The sequence below is a fragment of the Odontomachus brunneus genome, unplaced genomic scaffold (assembly GCF_010583005.1).
Source record: "Odontomachus brunneus isolate Ranch 3 - 2012 unplaced genomic scaffold, Obru_v1 Obru_scaffold_099, whole genome shotgun sequence".
Classification (NCBI taxonomy): domain Eukaryota; kingdom Metazoa; phylum Arthropoda; class Insecta; order Hymenoptera; family Formicidae; genus Odontomachus; species Odontomachus brunneus.
The window spans coordinates 767,791-783,492 of NW_022639549.1; the positions used below are offsets into that span (position 1 = coordinate 767,791).

At 37.7% G+C, this 15,702-nt stretch overlaps 1 protein-coding gene across 7 annotated transcripts in view; it reads left to right on the forward strand.

The window, feature by feature from the left end:
* Positions 1-15,702, forward strand: part of LOC116848725 (zinc finger homeobox protein 3) — a 680,554-nt gene that overhangs the window by 248,253 nt on the left and 416,599 nt on the right. For all 7 annotated transcript variants that reach the window (XM_032825123.1, XM_032825133.1, XM_032825132.1 and 4 more), the window contains one exon: positions 1,133-1,184. The gene's annotated coding sequence lies outside the window, so the exon portion shown is untranslated. The remainder of the gene's footprint in view (positions 1-1,132; positions 1,185-15,702) is intronic.

Below are 15,702 nucleotides of genomic sequence, written 5' to 3' on the forward strand. Positions count from 1 at the left end.
CACTTGTGATGTTAAAATCGCCAAAATTACTGTGTCAATCACATATAAATAAAATTATTACGAGTTTCTCCATAAGTAATCAAGTATTTCTAATACACTTGAAAATTTAACCCGAGACGAAACTGTGTTAAACTTTGAATTCTACAACGCAGTAGGACCTAAGTTGGCAAAGTAAGTTTAATTCTATGATGACACACTATGGTTTATTTTGATTCTGATGATATCCAAAATTTCTCTTTTTACTATCTTTAACAAAATAGATTATATTATAGGCTTCAGAATATCAAAATGGATGTTGAATGGCATAATGAAGCTGAAAATAGGATCAAAATTTCGACTCGGGAAAGCTTTTATGCTTTTTTGTTTTACTTTTATTTTCAATCGGTGATATTTTTCATTTTTAATTAATAATATAACGAGTAAAATATATTGAATAACACATTAGAGGCTGTCTTTACAAAAGTGCTTTAAGCTTAAATTTAATTTTCAACTCTGCTCAAACACATTGTTAGAGCAGAGTTTGAACTTAAGTCTAAGTTTAAATTACACGGAAAAAACGATATGGTTGGCTCACACGTAAACCTGTTTGTGCCAACCATATTAAATCTGGTTGGCACTACCAGATTTATGTGTGAGCCAACCGTACTGTTTTTTTCCATGTAGTATTGCATGGGTATTAATAGGTTAAAGTTTCCTCTTTGACTAAAACAATCGAACTAAATCAATAATCAAAATTAATCAGCCATCATGTGTGCAATCACGAATAATTTTATTAATTGATGAAATTAATTATTAATCAGTGTATAATCAATGTCAAAGTGTAAGTAACATTAAAGTATGATTGATAATTCCATCGATCGATGAAATTATTTGTGACTTTATATATGACGATTGATTAATTTTGATTATCGATTTGTCGGTTATTTTAGTCAAGGAAAATTTGATGAAGAATGAATTTTATGATGAGAATGTATTTGTGGGTATACGCTTGATATTAGTGTCATTCATTTGCGTACGCCGTGGAATTCGATGTATCGAACAACAACAAGAAAACCGCGACACATCTCTTCGCGTGCGATTCGCGATATCTGTGATACGCACTTCCTAATCATCGATCTGATCTCTGTTGCAGGACGTGAGGAGGCCCGAGGGATCGTAGATGATTTCTACTGTCTGCGTCCTCGGTAAGTCGAGCACGAGCGATTAATGCAGCGATCGCGCCAACAGCGTGCGTAAAATGTGTCACGCGCAAGAAACGCCAGGGGGTCGTCTCGTTCGCGGACCCTCGTTCTCGCCCGCAAACGTGGCTAATTATACACGCACGGCAGCGCGAATGCCGTAACTCCGGATACCGGATGCGTCACCGAAATGTTTAACAACTCTGTCCCGCGCCCGCGCGCGAACATTAACGACCGCGGCCGTCGGATTCCGCGCTATGAACGTTTTATCGGCTTCACGTCTTGCTCGTTCTTTCTCCCTCTTTCTTCCCCCCTCTCTTCTATCTCTCTCTTTGTCTCTCTTTCTCTCTCTGTCTGTCTGTCTCTCCACCCTCGCAGCACGCAGGCTGGCTATCTTTGGTCGCGTGCGCCATTGAGCTGAACGGATCTCGTCCTCTCGACAGAGAACATGTCCGATTCTCTCGGTCGGCCTCGAAACACAACCGTGACTGCGAAAATTTTACTTATTATATTATTAGGAGCGACTTGCCATAGTAATTTCCTAAGATTTCCACTTAGATTCTTATTAAAATGCTCAAATTTATCTCAACATTAGTTATCCCAATATGAATTACCAATCCGTAATTCATTTTTCTCTTACTCCAAACGTGACTTTTCTATTTGAAATCAAAATAAAAATGGTATGGAAACTTACACTTTTTTCAGTCGGTATATTTTTATAGTATCTAACAGGGAATCGCATTTTATAGCATTGTATTCAATAGAGTAAAACATCACACACACACACAAATACGTTCAATATTACTTGCAAAACTAATACGTTTTGTTCAATTCTAATGCGAGATGGAAACCAGAAGAGATATTAGAAAAATATTGAGTTCCCCACTTAGTCTCGTATGAATAGTCGTTACTTGAAATTTATTCCACGTGAGATACTCAGATTTTTATTCAATTAGATCTAAGTTTTCTAATTAAATTATTGATATATGAATTATGATACATATATCTACAACTGTGATTCAACTGAAAAAATTCTCATCTAACTCTAAAGTTAAATCTGATTATTTTATTTCAGACGAGTTTCAGGTAACGACTATTTATACGAAACTTAGACTCAGATTTGAACTTTTCAGTAGAATCACAATAATATATGTGACGTTACGTATATTGTATAATTCGATTAAAAAACTTCGATCTATCTAAATTCAGGTCTGATTTCGTGTGAGACAATTTTCGTACGACTATTAACGATGGTCTTAGAATTGCATGTTTGAAACATTAACAGGTTCTAAATAGAACCCAGAATTATTTTAGCGAATCACACTGGATCCCAATTAGATCCTAAGAAATTTTCTACACAGAGATAAATTAACGAAACTCAAGGTATGTGTGTATGTATGTATGTATGTGCATGAGCCGTCTCGCGTTGATGATTCCGTTATGAGTACCGATATCGGCTTGATATTTCTTCGGATGATACTTTACTCCTGGATCTATGAGTTTGATGTTTTACGACGTTCATATTACCGTGAGAGTAACCACGAAATAATTACCGTCGTCAATGCTACAACCTATCACACATATGAAAGAGAGAGAGAGAGAGAGAGAGAGAGAGAGAAGGGGGGAGAGAAGAGAGAGACGTTCTTATGAACATCTCCTCTCTCTTCTCACAGAGCATAAAAACGGAACAGATTGAGCATCTCAAGCGTGACTTCGTAGATCGCGGATGCCGCGAAAACGTGAGAGTTCCGTTTAACTGTGCGGATATTATGACGGAGTCGCCAAGAACTATGTGTATCTATAATCCGCTCGATGAATTTCAATTTATAACTCCGGTTCCCGCGAGCGATAACATTGGCGAGACCATAAAATTCCCAGCGCGCGCTCACGATTACGGCCCGGAGGAGTCGTTCACGCTCGTCTTTTTCTTGTCGCTATTCTAGCGAGCACACGCGCTCACTCCCCGCATCTGCATTCGCGGCCACTAAACCGCCCGAGTATCCTCGTGTCCGCCACTTGTGCGGAGGAAACGGCCGGATCACGAAATAATTAGCGATCAGACGATTCAACGTGTTTCTTTTGCGGTACGCGCTCCTCGCGCGCGTTTGTGTTTACACAAAAAGAAAATTAATATCCATTTAGAACCAACATATCCAAATTAACAATCATTGTTTCATGTATGAGCAATGATATATCATTTTGTTATAAAAAAATTTTGAAGTCTTGAATTTCAACAATGTTACAATTTTACTTGAAGACTATAACAGTCTCATAAGAAGTACTATATGATTATTTTGATAATAATGATATCCCCCTCCGATATTTAAAAACATCATTTCTCAATCCAATATTTTGTACTTTCGATTCATGGAAATTATTTCTGAATAATAAAAATATAGCTTTCTTTGTTGCATCACACAAAATGTATTGATGCAAGTAACATATCTTTATTTAACATCATATAATTCCATTGTAAGATTTACTTGTCAAAAATAAAGATATTTTTTAAACAAGCATGTTCTTCTTCTCTGTGTACATAGAAAAAATGTACTAGAATCAAGTAAACATAAAACTTGTTTGTCTCTTTCTTTTAAATCAAGCAATGTTTTTATAAATTTAAGTGTATATTGATGGTTTGTGGCAAATGTTTACTTCAACGCAGTAACATATTAATTTGTAAGTGAATTTCCTGCGTGTAAGTACATCGTTCTAAATTTAAGAGAAGTATTTATTGAAATTATGTAATAATTCTTTTCCTTTGAAGAGAGAAACTGTGTTTTAAGTTTTGATTTATCTGTTCAGTAAATATTTTCTAAAATTAAAATTTGGATATTTTCAACGTGTGAGCTATATAAGACACGGAACTTCCGCGGTCGTCCCTATGTGGTGTCCATTCTCCCAATTAAATTTACTCCCCAACGGAGATGTTACTAAATACATATAAGTGTCTGAAAATAAATTTGACACCAATACCAATTAAATTCTTTTATTTTTTTAAGCTTAAGATTACCAAGAATGTCCTGACAACTCTCATGTTTCAGATGAAAGTATCCAAAACATTCTCGAGATATTTATTTCTCTATTTTAGAATGATATTTTAAATAAAACAAATATTCTATTAGTGAATAAATTTCAACTCGACAGTAAAATTTCAACGAAAACATAGTAAATATGACCATAAACATAATAATTTTTATTATATTATATTTATTTATTATGTTCATGGTCACTTTTAATATGTCTTATTATAATTTTCATCATAGTGTCAATCTACTTCGGAAGTATTAAAATTGTAATGCAACTTTTACTATAATTCTTTCTCTCTCTGTCTCTCTCTCTCTCTCTCTCTCTCTTTATGTCAGAAATTTGGTTAATTCAACCAAACGTTTTTCCGATATGTTTTTGTACGATATTAAAAAACGACTGCCGCACTAATATCGATCGATCGATCGACTCACACTCACGGTGCAATAGTGACGGTGTGATATCAGCGCAGTTAAACGCGAGTTGCAAACGACCGACAAATTAATTAACGGCCGATCGTAACTCGCGCGCGCGTCGATGGCGAGGTTAAACGACGCGATCGACGCGTTGCGCAACTCGCCTTCTCCGCTGTTGATTAATGAATCGCGTGCTGATTAATGAATGCAAATAGCCCGCCCTCTTCATACCGCCTCCGCCGTCGCGGCGGACGCGCTTTCGCGAGCGTATACGGACGCAAAATGTCAGACCGACCACGGTTTTTCGTGCGACACAACGCCGGATCGATCAGCCGTTAGAGGCACGAGAGGGTCAGCCGCGAGCCCCCCTTCGGACGGGCCTTTTCGTCGGTGGTTTGCGCGTCGCGTCTTGCAGCACGATGGCCTGCAAGGGTGAAGAACCGCGGCCGAGGGACGCAAAGGGTGAAGGGGTCCAAGAGGAGGGACAGCGGTAAGCGAAAGGGAGGACGAAACGCGGAGGACAGGCCGGAGACCGTGCCGGACTACCTCCTCTTCCTCATAAATACGGATTTAGTCGCGCGGTTTACGACCGAAAACGTGTCGAGCCTCGCGAGCGCGGAGCCGCGCCTAAATTATTAAAGTCGTAAACGATCGAAATCGTCGTTAAGCGCCGCGCGAAGAAACCCATCGGGGCCCGCCCTCCTCCGCGTGCCCCTCCACGGCGCAGGATCGTTTTTCTCGAGGTTTCATTGTTAGGCCGCGTTAGGAGGGTCTCAATAGCGGTGCCGGGTATCTTGGCCACGTTCCGTCGTAGGCGACGGCGAACAGGCTGAGCGGCGCGATTTCTGCGATGGATTTCTGCGAAGCGTCCGTAAATTAGACTCGGAGACGCGGTAAGGAGACACTTACGACGGATAATCACGCGGTGACTGCGCGTGCCAGACGTACTGCTGAGATAGGGAGAGAGAGATGATCGGTTTTTAGCTGCTTTTATTTCGACACCGGACAAAAATCATCTCTTCCTGTCTGCCCACTGTAAACGTCCTCCGTACACTTGGTGTGTAACGAGAACTCCGCGTTATTCGTGATCGAACGTTTTTGAAATAGCTTAGAAAATTTTTGTAAAGTCTTGTGGAAGAGATTCTTTTCTTAACGTAATAAATATGATTAATGTAGTAGAAAAAATGCCTAAAGATGCTTTAAAGAATGCTATCAAGCAAATTTTGCTACAAAGAAAGTTTCTTTATGACGTTTTATCGAAAAAATTTTTATGACGGGGTGTGAATAAAGTGTGTATAAAGATGCTTATGAAATTGCTATAATGTGTTAGAAGAAAAAAATATTTTTAATAGGGCCGTATTTAACACATTAAGCAATAAAGAATACTTATAAAAAGAATAAAAATAAAGAATTTATAATATGTTTATAATTGAAAAAAAAATAATGAAAAATAATATGTTTATAAATGAAAAAAAATAAAATGTGATATAGGAGGTGTTTCTTTTAAAGTATGATTGACGTATTAAGAGACGAAGCTCTTATAAGAATATTTATAAAGCTTTGTAATATCTTAGAAAAAAAAACATTATTTTTAATGAGGTATCAGAAAATGAAGCACTTATAAGAATGCTTATAAAATTTCAGTAGCGTCTTAAAAGAGATGGGGTGTGAATAATATATTAAGGAATAAGACAATTTAATAATGATGTACTTATAAAATTGTTGTAATCTCTTAGAGAAAAATTCTCTTTTTCTTAGAGAAAAATATATCTAATGAGATATGATCAATATATTAGAGAACAATGCATTACAAGAATGCTTATAAAATTTTTGCACTTAGTGGAGAAAAAATATTTTTAACAGGATGTGTTAAAGTGAATAAAGTGTTCATAAGGATGCTCATAAAATTGTAGTGTCTTAGAGGAGAAAAAAGATGTTCTAACGGGGATGTAATTAATGTATTGAAGAATAAGGCGATAGACCGATCAGACGCGTCAGATCTCTGCCGAACAGCTTCAAGTTTGCATTAATGTCGGATGATTCAAACGAATAAGTGCGAATACGGGACATTAGCATATTATCGTGCGTACCGACTTATCCGGGTTTGCGCAACATTTGCCGACCATAATTGTCACTGTAATTACTTACTCTAGACCGTCGTCACATTTATTTCTGTAGACGCAAAAAGCCCGAAACAACGTCACGTCACGTTTGCCGCGGTAGAGAGAGAGAGAGAGAAAGAGAGAGAGAGAGAGAGAGAGAGAGAGAGAGAGAGGGGGGAGAGAGAGAGAGAGAGAAGAAGGGACGCGGCGCGTTGATGCCGCGCGTGGCAAGAAACGCGATTAAAATTTGTAATTAAAATCAGTCGTGGTATATTATCCGCAGACACAATGTAGTCGGACGAATTGCGGCGCAGCCGGCTCGCGGCGGTGCGTTGCCGGTAAAAGATTTAATTGCTACATAATTGCCCGTTATTATCCGATGATTGACGCGGCGTGTTTTATTGCTGTTGCATCTCGAGCGAGCGCGATAAGCGCTCAAATTAAAACGCGATTACGTAACGCGGCCAGGTATCGGTGATGTCCGAACATAACAACGAATACACGTAGCATCTTAAAATAAGAGGACTCTGCTCCGCTTAGTTCGCGGGATATAAAATATGAAGCGTCGCGATCGCTATAAATATCTTTCCCAGGATTTCCTTATAAATAGAACGGGAATAATTCAGTTGCACCTTCATGCACCGTTTTTCTCGGCGCGCGCTAAACGAGCTGCACCCCGTAATGGCGCCTAAGCGTCTTCCTTTGTCGGGCCTCGTTACTTTGTAATTTACTGCTTCCCTTTGAGCGTCGCATTAAAGATTTCCACACGGCACGGGCGCGAGAAAGAGAATGCGGGATCGCGTGTAACGATGATACATGCAAGCATATCGCGTCGCCCTATCTAAGCGGACGAGAGGAGAAAAAAAGGGGACAGAAAGGGGCAGAAAAAAGGTACGTGTGCACGCGTACAGTGTGCGTGTCAGTGTGCGCGTCGTGAGGAGAGAACCGACCACCCGGTTGCTTTTCGACGGCGATCTCTCCCCGCGGCGCGGATGCTCTCTTCTCCCAGAGAAATGCGTGTAACAAATCGTTTTGTCGCGAGAGATAACGCGCTCTATATTCCTTCAGACAGACAGGTGCACGTCAATTTGGCAGCATCTTTACCAGTCGATTCGTAAAGATTGCGTCTCTTATGATTGGTTCATATAGCACTCGTATTTATCACGTAGAATGACGAATTAGAAATATGAAAGAAATGCGAAAAGAATGATAAATATTCAAAACAATGTGTCATGCAAAATGTAGTATGACAGCTGAGTGTTAGGTAAAAATTTCCGGACACGTACTTAATTCTGAATATTTTTATTGTTTTGGTCTTTAAATACGAATATAAACTTTCAACATAAAATGTATATATATACTCAATACTTGTATATATATTTTTTACGTTGAAAGCTAAAATATTTATATTAAAGACCAAAACAATATCTAAGATGTCAAAGATATGTTCGGTTATTAGTACTTTTACCTTAAGTTTCAGCATATTTTGTAGCTGCATCAGTATAACAAAAAATACGGTCTATTTGCTTCACCAATGTAATTAAAAGAATCGTTTCCATCATTTATCATCATTGATTGTGTGTCTCATGTCGTGGTAATCATGAAAGTTTATCCGAGAAAGCTTGACCTCAGATAGACAGGTGTATGTAGATTTGACAGCAACCTTTTACTAGTCGATTTGTAAAGATTTGTAGACTTATAAAGATTGTGCTTTATATGGCACTCATATTTTTCACATAGTGATAATATAGTGATCTAATCTTTTATAATATGAAAAAAATAATCAAAATCAAAGCAACATGTCATTGTAAAATGTGATACAAAAGTCTGAGTGTATTTAGTAATTTTAATTAATTTAATTAAGTACATTTTCTTGTATGATAAATGTAATTTAAAAAATTGTACAGCCTCCTCGTCATCAATTAAGCTCATGTTATGATGATCATGGCAGTCTGCTTGGATTTATTTAAAACTGTATGTTACGTAAAATATGATTTGAAAATTTCAGTTTTAGTAAACTTGTTGCTGCATCATTACAAAAAGATTTGCCTTATTGTATGACGTAAATTTGATATTTCAATACAGTATATTTGCTTTAATTCTTTGCTACAATTCAATGCAATATATTTGCTCCATAAATAATTAAAGGAATTGAAAGCTTTTCCACTATCGATTGTCTCATGTGATAATCATGAGAGTCTATCTGGGTCTTTCCTCTTTTTCTTTTCTTATTGGTCTCGTAACTGTCTCTCATTTGTCGAACAACTGCGGAGAATCGCGCCGGTGATTACCACGATGTCTGAGTAATTGTGTTTCAACAGCAAATGTATGTGTGTGTGTGTGTGTGTGTGGGTGGGTGTGTGTGTGTGTGTGTGTGTGTGTGTGTGTGTGTGTGTGTGTGTGTGTGTGTGTGTGTGTGTGTGTGCGTGCGTGCGAATTTATTCCAGCATTAAGTCTGCATAAATTTGCGAGAGATACCGCACGCACTCCGCATAGATGAGGATACACTACGACTCGACGAGAAGCTTTGCGATGATCGATGATCTCTTCCTCGGGAAGTGCCGCCTTCTCCCCTTTCCCCGACCCACCCAGAAAAAGAACAAGATGATAAAAATGAAACGTCGCCGAGCTTTCCGGCGCACACCTGTCTGTTAGGGCTTCGGCGCGTTTGAGATTAGAACGGATTCCGGGAAGGTGGCTCGCGCTAGAGAGCCACGACGCCGCGGAGATGCATGTCTGGCTACCGCGTCACGTATCGGAGATAGAGGCGGTACGCACTAGGTGGCTGACTACAAAGAAGCGAAATCAATTTGCAATTTAAATACGTACGCGGCGTACGTGCCCGCAGGTCATCCGATTGCCGCGTCGCACCGCACTGCGCCGCGCCGCGCCGCGTCGATGATTTCGCTGAGCTTGGATAGCCGCGATAACGACGCGGCGAGGTGAGATCCGGGCGAGATCGAGAGTCGTTCGACTGCATTTCAAAGCTCGCGCGCGGCTCGCACGACGAATCCGCGGCGCGGAGATGCCGGAGGTTTCTGACCCCCGAGCGTCTCATAGACGAGAGAGACGGCATCCCCGCGGCTGTGCCGCACCGAAGTGAGAAACCTCTCGATCGATATCGCCGATTTTACCAATCAGCCGTGTCGATATCCCCACGTCGACGCGCAACGTGAGACGAACGCTGGTTCTCGTTTGCGTTGCGATGCATCACATGCTTGTGCGCGCGCGCACACATGTATACAGGATATCCCATACTTTCCTTCGCAATTTTTGTAGGAGAGTACAACGAATTGAGGTGAACATTATAAAATCATATACCGTTTTGAGATATTCGCAATAATAATCGAGATATTAATTAAAGAAAATTAGTGAATAATCACGCGTGATATGCTAAATGAGCTGTAGTAGCGATGTGTGCTGTTGTACACTTGTCAAATTAAACGAAAAAGCCTTTTATTATTTTGCAAATATCCACGTAGATTTTTAGTTATAAATGAAAGAAAATTGTTCTATGATTTTGCGTGATAATGCACAAATCTTCTTTAATTAATATCTAAAAATCGATGTGTTATTTGCAAAATAGTAGAGGATTTTTTTGTTCAGTTTGACCTAATGTATAAATATACATAGCGCGTGATCATTCACAAATCTTCTTTAATTAATATTTTGAGATTTATTGTGAATATCGCAAAACAGTATAGGACTTTTAAGTTTAACTCAATCCGTTTTATGTTCCCACAAAAATTGCGAAGGAGAATCACATACATAACATATATACATAGTATACATATAGAATATACATACATGTATTCGCTCGGGGTTTTTTTCTTTCCTCTAATCGAAATGATTCTACGCGATCGGTAATAGAGCAAACGGCGTAATTATTAGCACTTTCCTTAATCATTAGCACTCTAGAGAGAGGTTAGTTTTTCATACGACTTGTATTGCAGTTAAGCTTTTTGCCTGCACTCTATGATTTCAAAAGATATTTGCAATTAAAGCTGTGGCTAGATGTTGCTGGTTGCAAAAAGAACAGGTTATTCTACAGTGCCAATGACTAAGACGGATGTCAATAATTGTGTGGTTTACTTTATATAGAGATCTTTAGACAGATAGCTAGAAATCCCAAGTTTATATATTAGTCCTTTATTTTTTACCTGAACACACATCTCTATATTCTGAAAGGTCAGTATATGTGTGAATTAGTGTTCGAAAGTATCGATACGACTATTAATACATATCGGTATGATTTTTCCTATTATTTGAGTATCGCCCGGAACATTATTTCCAGACGATACTCAAATAATAGGAAAAAGCATATCGATACATATCGGTATGCCTCTGGCATCGATACGTATCGATAATTGTATCGATATTTTCAAACACTAGTGTGAATCAGTATGTGTATAATACATAATTTAAGTCTTATTTAGCATCCTTAAATGGCAGAAAACGCATCAAATGCCATTTGTGAGTTTTAAAGAGGATCTCTCGACAAAGTTAGTGGGAATTAGACAGAAAATTAAAACAAGTTTATCTAAATTTCAGAGTATCAAAGTAAGTATTAAAAGAATGGAATATTGAAATTGTAAATGGGATAAAAATTTAACTTAGCAAAGATCAACAAATAGGTCGCGATAATATATTGATATCGCAGTAGTAATCCTTACTTGAACCTTCCATTGTGTCCTATTTTTAGCGAGACTTCCGGATCGAAATTTTAGTCCTACTTTTGATCCGAATTTTCTCACACTTATATATTCTGAAGAATCAATAAAATCCTATTTATCATATCTAAATGGCAAAAAGCACATAAAATGCCATTTATAGATTCTAAAGATGGCCTTTCGGCAAAATTAGTAGGTTAAATAGAATCGAAAGAGGTTGATATAAACTTTATATGATCAAAGTAAGCGTTAAATTATATTGTTAAAGTATATTAAAGTGACTAGACGTCCCGATTTTTCACCATTTGTCCCGAATTTTTTCGAGCGCTATTTGGGACACCAATTTATCATCATTTTCAATGATTGTCAAATAATTTTTGGACCTTTTTATTCCCCTCCCCTTGCCCCCCGCTTCACACATTTATGAAGTGTCCCGAATTCAGGGTTAGGAAATCTGGCCATCTTAATTAAGGTCGCAAGAGTAGAATCAAAATTCGGCGAACAAAGGGAGCGAAAGCAGAGAATATTTTCTCCTTTATGAGAACCACCGCGAATTCAAATGTAAATTGTATGCAAACTTGTTATGCAAGTATGTTAAGTTTGCAAATATACCCGAATTTGTAGACTATATTTGCAAGTGAAGAATTTCGAAATATAGCGTTTATACATACTATTGTACTCCTTTAATGTTACAAATTGTAACTTATTACTGTTTTCTCTATGTGGAGACGTAAAGTAGCATTTGTTGAACATGTTTACCCGAGTCGAAATTTTGGTTCTACATTGACCCTGCAAATTCCGTCGAAATTGAAGAGTCCATGAAGAATCTTGAGATATACAAGCTACTGACTTACCTTGATGCTGCAAATAATCGTTCACTGCCGTTATCTCCGTGTTAAAGAAACTTGAAGAGGCACTCGTTCAAGAATTATTTAATATTCAAATTTTACATTTTATTTTTAATTATCTTTTACTTTAATTACTTGATATGTTCGATATTCGAATTATTTAATTATTTTGTAATTACTCAATATTCAATTATTTCAACATATTTTTATATAATTTAGTCCCACAGGCTGTGGGCCGCTCACAACAGTCGCGATTCGACTATGACAATTCGAGATCCGATGTTTATTTCGATGTTTTTTAATAAAATGACAAATTCTGAACTCTTCTTTATCCATAAAAGTGCCTCTAAATACATTTATAAGCTAATCAAAAAGTTTATAGATTGTATTCAAAAGCACTTTAATCGATAAAAAGGGGAGTTTAGAATAAGTACCAAAATCTCGAAACGCACGACGCGATCAAAAAGCCGTCCCTTTGACACCGTTCCCCGCTTCCTATCCGATACGCGCGAAAAAATGTCGAAAAAATGAAGTGTTCGGATGCATCGAATGCACAAAACGGACGAGTCATTCAAAATTGTGAACCTTGAAATAATCGATGAATCGTGAAACGTTCCACATAACATCACTCTTATGTACGTTACTCGGCAACTTTTCAACCAGCAACGAGATCAAAACATGAATTACAAGCAGCGTCTTCACCACCTATCTTAGCACCTACCTTAAGAGGATCTTGGAGCCCCTCTCGAACTCCATCGATGCATCTGCCTTCGCGGGGAAAATGTCGAAGAAATTGCGCGCACGTGTGCATTCGATACATAAAAAAACCACTCGCCAATTACCATTCACGATAGTTGTACTGTTCAGCCAGAAAGACGCACATCGTTTGTGCGAAACTCAGAAAAAAATAAAAATCTTCGGTTATCTATTATTAACTAATTATTTAACAAAGTTCGTATCCTTTCTGTACTCTTTTGACTTCCACTTATTTTGACTTTCCACTTATTTTGACGTATTTATTATCTTCCCTTTTTTTGAAGAAATCTTCTAAAGATACTTTTCAATAAAGCTGGAAACTGTCACAATCATTATCACTCGAAAATTGCTTGATAGCTCATCGTTACAGAGACATACTATAATTGACAATGAACGAGACGTGACGTCATCATACGTTAACATATTAATTGGTAAATATACGCGATTGGTAATTGGCGAAGTATGGCTACATTCGAACGAAATTTATAGATAACCGGGTGCTAAATTATTTAATAAGGATGAACATGTGTAGGGAAAGGTTTAAAAGAACAAGTTTTAATCTCATCTTCTCCTAATTTCTTTCTTTTTTTTTTTAAAGGAAGTTTCGATGAGATTTGTAGCTCTTATAAGAGCTGATATGAAGCTGCAAAGTTAAAGATAACAGTTATGTGTCCAATAATGCTGTTTATTAATTGAGGTTGAAATTTGGAACCGGTACAATGATAAAAAAGGCCAACAGAAACAAAAGATGTTAAAACCTTACGGTTTTACGGCCTTACGGTTCAATGATTCTCAACATAATTGGTCAATTCTTACGGTACGTCTTACGTTACTGTTATGTCAATTTGTGTGTGAAGACCTTAACAGGTGATAGGAACAGGGAATAGGAATTCGGATTTGTCAGTTATTTCTATTCCTATTGGCTAATGTCTATTGTCTGACATTGTGCACAGAGCGTTAGAATCCTTGCACAATGCCAGGGTACAGACAATAGAAATAGGCATCAGCCAATAGGAATAGAGAATAGAAATAATTGACCAATCCGGTTTCCTATTTCTTGTTTCTATTGCCTGTTGCCTGGCATTCTGCAAGGGCCCTTACGAGACGACACCTCAGACTTCTATATAATATCTAAACTGCCAACAGGCAGATGTAAACAAGATTAAACTCGCGGACAAAGGAGCATTATTAGACATAAAAATCACAACACTTGCGAAATTTATTTTATATTCTAAAGCCGGCATTCATAGAGTTGTGAATTATTTAAAATTTTTGCTTGAGAACATGAATTAATTTGCGTATTCATGAATTATTGCTTGACTGCTTGGACCAATGTCTCTTGTATGATATAACGTAATACATTCATAGGTCGACAAATAATCAGAGATTACTTTGCTGTTAATGATAACAGACTACGAATACCGGCCTAGAGGTTTCGACTCGGGTATCTTTTTATTCTCGATAACTTTCTCAAAGTTCCGTTTAAAAATAGAAACTTTCTGTATAATAAAAGATTTGACATACCTTGAAAATATATGATGTACGTTTTTCTGGCGTCCTGCGTTCGTTGTCCTGGCTTCTCAACCTAGTAACCTGGCTGCTCCGACGTAGCACTGACACTGACGCTAACACTCGCGTAACACTCGCGATACTAACACGATTCAGTCGAAGAGATACGTATTAAACGTGATGCCGACGAGAAACTAATTATGTACCTCGAAGTCCCGACGAAATAGTTTAATTACTCGAAATAGATAACTCACAATAGATAACGCACCGCCAAACATAGTCCGTGTATGTTGCTTGCTGGCTCGGGACTGAATGGAGGCATCTGGAAATCCGCAAGATATAAAGGTAAATATGACCGCCTTGAAGGTCTCAGATATTTTGTTTGTGAAATCGGCCAAGCTCATTGATTAGCGACGACTGTTTACAATGGGAGGGGATGTATTTACATTTCTTCCCAATTGTTCAAATATTCTCACGTGTCGTACATTTCTTATTTTTTTTATAACCAAATGCTAAATGCTAAATTGAAATAGGGACTAATGTCGTTGCTACCGAAGTTAAATGTATTAGCTATTTGAACTTCGACACTACGGTAAAAATATTCACTAATAGATAGAATATTCCTATTATTATTATTTTACTTTTCTTTTAAATTGTATTTTATATTCGTCATAAACATGAAACTGATGTTTTACATTATAAATCCAAACCAAAGTTTCCCATTAGTTTTTAACGTAAATTAATAATTAACTTTTACTTTAACGTAAATACAAAAACCGATATCTTTCGTACTTACATGATGACGCTATTTGATATTTATCTTTATCTTACAGAAGAACGATTTTATGTTCCCTGAAAGCGTGATAATTTCCTCTTTCCAATGAGTTTTGTCTCATGTCGCTACGATGTCTACAAATCGAGTTATTAACGATTGTATCGTCTGCGTTTTCGATCGGCTTTATCACTGCAGCGAGCTGTGACATCGCGACGCAACGCGTAAATGGGAAGTCATCTTGCACGCAGCACGCGTTAAGGCTAGAGAACAGAGAATCACCAACTTGGTCACGTGACCAGCTGATTAGCTGGCATAAATATATACGGATTTAGACGCCAATGCAGAAAAAATGCTTATATATGTGTGTGTGTGTGTGTGTGTATGTGTGTGTATATATATATATATATATATATATATATATATA